This window comes from Tenrec ecaudatus, chromosome 13 (genome assembly GCF_050624435.1).
Source record: "Tenrec ecaudatus isolate mTenEca1 chromosome 13, mTenEca1.hap1, whole genome shotgun sequence".
Classification (NCBI taxonomy): Eukaryota; Metazoa; Chordata; class Mammalia; order Afrosoricida; family Tenrecidae; genus Tenrec; species Tenrec ecaudatus.
The window spans coordinates 9,089,867-9,095,381 of NC_134542.1; positions in this window are offsets into that span (position 1 = coordinate 9,089,867).

Below are 5,515 nucleotides of genomic sequence, written 5' to 3' on the forward strand. Positions count from 1 at the left end.
GGCAGTGAATTTGTTTGGTACTATTTTTTTCGAATGTTTTCACTTTCCACTCCGGACAAGACATTCACTTCCTGCACTATTCCTACATATGTTAATGATGGACTCAAGCTAATACCTTAGCACGGTGGACATTTAAGGTGCAAGTGACTTGGGCTTGACTAGTTACCCACAGGGTGTAGGTTTGTGCCCACTGGTGGTGCAGTGAAAGAAACACCTGGTAATCTGTCTCTGCAAAGATCCCTGAGCCCCAAAGCTGAACTCGCCGCCACTGAGTCCATGCTGACTCCTAGCTACGCTACAGGACAGAGTCGAACTGTCCCTGGGAGTTTCCAAGACTGGAACTCTTTACAGGAGTGGAAAACTTTGTCTTTCTCATGGGGAAAAAGAGAGCCTAAGTTCACATGTGTTTTGTGAACACCCATTTGTTGTGTCTTCAACAGAACCAAGAGGAAGACAAAAATGAATCATCAGATGAGAGAGACCACCAGCATGAGGGGGAAAGACACACATGTAACACACGTGTGAAAATGACATGTGGAGGTTATGCGGTAGAACACAGAATGCGAGCTTTATTTTGTAAAAATATAATAGTTACATTAGGACAGACCCTATTTCCAAACAAGGTTACATTCTTGGGTATACCAGGGCTTGGGACTTCAATATGTCTCCTTGGGCAACATCCAGTTGGATCCTTACATGGTCTCTGCCATTGACTTTCCCCGACATACCTTTAAACCAGGTGCTCAGGAGGAAGACCCGGCTGAAAACCAGGTTTCTGCAACAAAGTTTCCCACGGGAGACCTCTACAGCTGTCTGAAGATCATGTTCAGAGCTGCTAGAATGGCAGGGAGTTGGACTTGAAGTCTTTTCCAACCTGAACCTTTGTGATTCCACAACTAGTTTCTCAAAGAAGCCTGATTCTCCTTGGTAATGTGCTAACTTTTCCTGTTTGGGGTCTTTGAGCCCGGGAGCATCCTGCCCCAATGGTGGGTGCCCTGGTAGGAAGAGGAGCCACTGGGAGCCAGCTGTCTCCGCCTCTGCCCTGTGCAAGTCCTTACCCCAGTCCAGTGGGCAACTCGAAGATTGATGGCCATACCAAGTAAATACTGGTGACAAATACATGGAAGGAAAAAAATTCACATTGAAAACAGAAGTGGGAAATTGGCCATACAAGGTTGAAGGGTTGGTATATTCGGGACAGCAAATGTCAACAGCATTGTATTCAGGTGAAGGTGAAGTTCTTAATAGCTGGAAGCTCAGAGGATCCCCAAATTGGTTTTCTGTTCAGTGGGGACAGAGCAGCAGCCTGGCGGGGTGGTAGGATTCAGACTGGTTGGAAATTCGTCCGTGAAGAGCTTTGGTTCCCAACCATCTTTGGATTGTATTGTTATTGTTGTTGTTGGGGGCTGCCAGTTCAACTCTAACTCATGGCAACCACCAAGTTCAGAGCAGAACTTTTCCGTATGGTTTTGTATATAGAAATAGGAGCAGCTCACTAGGTCTTTGCTTCCACCGAGAGGCTTGGCTTCGAACCACCAACCTTTCTGTTAGCACTCAAACTCCTCTGGAGGGCCAGGTTACCCACAAGTGAAATAAGCACAGGCTGACTTGTGAACAGATGGCACAGTTTTTCACCCCATCACAGATCTTGCCTCCAGCACTGATCTTTCTCCTCACCCCACAGTCCAGGCTCCAAACCTCTTCTCAGGTTTACAATCCCCTACAGGCATGGAGGACCCAGGATGCAGTGCCAGCCCAGGCTGATCTGTGCTCGTCCACTCTGTAGCAAAGAATTCAAGTGTTCCCATTACAGTTGAGAGTGAGTGTGTTAGTCCGGGTAGACTAGAGAAACAAATCCATAGAAATTCACGTGTATAAGAGAGAGTTTTAAATAAAGGGCATTTGTACATTAAGAAAGCATCCCAACCCAGTCCAGTCCAAGCCCATAAGTCTATTATTAACCCATATGTCCAAGATCAATCTATAAAGCCCTCTTTCTGACTCTTGAAACACATTCAATGACACCGAATGTAGGACGATCATAAGCCAGTGGGTGGAAGGTCTTTGGATTTAGTGGTGGTGTAAGCATCTCAGCACTGGTGGGGTCTCCACATGGCTTCTCCAGTTCCCAGGACGTGGGGTCTGTCAGCGTAGCTCCATGTGTCTTGTCAGAGAACATCATCTCAGGGAGTGAGCAGAGAGAGAGTCTCTCCCGACTGCAAGGAAGAAAAAAAAAAAATACAAGAATTCCCAGAATCCCCCAGGGAAGGCCATGCCCACATAGCGGCTTCATTGGCTATAACCTGATTGACAGACTAGACTCCACCCCTTCACTCTTAATCCTCTCAAGTCCCAAATTGACACCAGATTATGTAATGGACACCAGAAGGTGTAACTACCACAGTGAGTATGCACAGGTAGGTCAGCCTGTACTTTACCTTGCCTAGTGGGTAATCTGCCCTGCTTCTCTTATTCATCTTCAAAACCCAAGCCAAACCCACTGCCATCAGGTTTGCTCTAGCTCATAGCGACCCTCTAGGAAAGAGTAGATCTGCCTCTGTGGATTTCTGTCCCAGAGGTTCACTTTATTGAAGCCGATTGCCTTGTCTTCACCCCAAGGAGCAGCTGATAGGATTAAACCACTGACCTTTCAGTTAGTGCCCCCAATCCATTGAGTCCCCCACCTCACCCAAAGCAAACTCACTGCCAGGAGTCTATGTTGACTCAACATGATCCTATAGGACAGTGCAGAATTGCATCTGTGGTGTTCGAGACAGTAATTCTTTTCGGGAGTAGAAAACCTCATCTCTCCCCGAGGGGCGTCTGGTAGTTTAGAACTGCTGACCACTAGCAGCTGAAGGCATATCTCAGTATGTCACCAAGGCCCCTCTTTACTGCACCCCCTTTCATGAAGTATAGTCACTGCCTTGGAATGCACTCTGACTCATAAGCTTGTCAAATAAAAACAAGTCTGCACCTAGGGGAGGAGTTGGAATCAGTGCCATGGCGGCTCACTTCAGCAGTGTGGCTGGAGGAGGACTGGTGTAGTGAGAGAAGACGCTGGGACAATGGCCCTGAGCTCCCTCCAGAAGAGCTGCTGGTGCAGGGAGGGCCCTTGCAGGGGGAACCAATGAGCTAGAAAGGACCCAGTGTGGTCTATGGGTCTGCAGGTGATGCCACGAGACATTTGAGCAGATGGCTTCCTGTGGTTGACCGTAGGCAGGTGCTCTCAAGGAGGCTGTTGCCATTCCGATGCTCGCTCAGCCAGAGGCTGGATCAAAGCTCCAAGGCCCATAGGGTGGAAAGGTCTCACTAGACCTTGGTCAAGTCAAGCGAGCAAGCATTTTGTTTTGATCGGCCAAGTGCAATTTGGGCCTAATGGAGTCAATGGAGGTGCATTGGTCTGTTTTTTTGTGTGTGTGGGGGGGGGTCTGGCTGCATCATGGGCACAGAAGGGGTCACCAGGAGAAGGGTGGTTACTTTGTGTAGTAAGCCATTTCCTGGGGCCACAAAAGGGTGGGAGATTTCTCAGTCATTACTGTTTATCCAGAATTCAGGATTTTTGCAAATCTGATACAAAGCACGAGCCACTCTTCCCAGAAACATGCATCTGTGTGGATCAGTGTAAACATTTCCATACAATTTCAGTAAATTCTTAGCTTGGAAGCCTTCAGAGCACCAGAGTTCTGGGGGTTTCTAGGATAAGAAGGAAAAACACACACAAAAGACAAGGACTGAGGAAAAGTTGTTGAGTGTTCAGGTGGAAGAGGAAGTGCTGTTGGGAGTGAATGGTAGTGGGATCATTGTCATAGGCTTCGTTAGATGGCCCCTGGAACGCTGATGGAATAGTGCTTACCAGTTGGGCTGCTAACCTCAAGGTCAGCAGTTCAAAACCACCAGCTGTTCTGTGGGATAAAGATAGGGCTTTCTACTCCTGTAAAACCCTACAGTCTTGGAAACCCACAGAGGCAGTTCTACCCTACCCGATAGGGTCGCTGTGAGCCAGCATCAACTCCATGGCAGTGAATGAGATGGCCTGTACACGGTTTGTGGACACTCGTGTGTGCTTTCTGATAACAGAGCAAATAAGGCTTGTTGATCAATGCAAATGATGCTCCTAATCCTAGTAGAGAAATGGGAAGTCTTAAACAGCTGTCCAGGTACCGCTTGTTTTATTGTGCTTCATGATATTGCACCTGTTTGTACGAATTGCATGTCTGTAGCCACCCTGTGTTGGGCCAAGCCGTTGGCGCCATTTTCCCAACAACTTTGGTTGTGGATCATGCTTTGATCATTCTCACAATATTTCATGCCTTTTTCATGACCCCGTAGCATGCCTAATGGATGGCCGTGTCATGAAACATAACTTCCCTCTGCACCGGGAAAACCAAAGCTCCCTTGGTTGGAGATTGTTGCTTTGTCGTGGTGGTCTGGGGCTCAGCCAGCCATGTCTCAGTGCAGTATCGAGAAGGGTGGACTTCCAGGAACAGTACCACGTTAACAGGAGGTGTCCTGGTGACCTAGTGAGCCATCACAAAAAGTATAACACGAGGGTGGCGTCACTGAATGGAAATGCTTGTCCTCCTAGTCTGGCAAACCAATCTCTGCCATGTTGATGGCAAGTCCTTTTGTGGGTCTCTCATCCAGTTTCTGTTATCTACTGGCAATTCAGGATGTTTCTTTGTTCCTAGACAGTCCCTCACCTGGAGCCCGGCTGCCCTGTGTGTTCTCTGCTCTTTCTGTGTGATGCCACTTACAAGTGATTAGGTTTAGGACCCATTCTGTTGTCCCTTGTTAATATAACAATTCCCACAGTCTCTCCCCCCCCCCCCAAGTCCTAGTCACAGTCAGCTGCTGAAAGCCCTCTGGTACACAGCTCTACTCTGACACATGGGAGCGCCACGAGTCGGACATGAAGTTGAGTGGTGAGCTCTAAAAGAAAGGCATTTGGGCAGGAAGGAGGGGGGATGAGGAGCTGAGGCCAGGGGCTTAAGTGGAGAGCAAATGTTTTGAGAATGATGAGGACAATGAAAGTACAAATGTGATTTACACAATTGATGGATGTATGGATTGTGATAAGAGTTGTATGAGCCCCTAATAAAATGATTAAACACACACACGTACACACACACGTACACACACACACACACACACACACACACACACTCAAGAAAGGCATTTGGGGACATGGAGGTAATCTCCTGGCCCAGGAGATTGTGACCCAGCTGCTGACAGTGTCCTGCAGAAAGCAGGGAGGTAGGTGGGAGGACAGAGTTAGGGCGTGGAGACTGGACTGGGAGCTCAGCCCAAGAGGGTCCTCTCAGCTGGGGGAGAATGTAGGATCAAGAGTGGGTGGGTTGGGTGAAGAAGAAGGGAAGTGTCTGATCTAGTTGTGTTTCATGTTAGTTTGTTTGGCTTTCTGTCTATCTCCAAGATAACTCAAAAACAGCAGGGACAACAACAACAACAATAACAACAACCAAACTCACTGCCAGCATTCAGTTTGGGTCCTCAG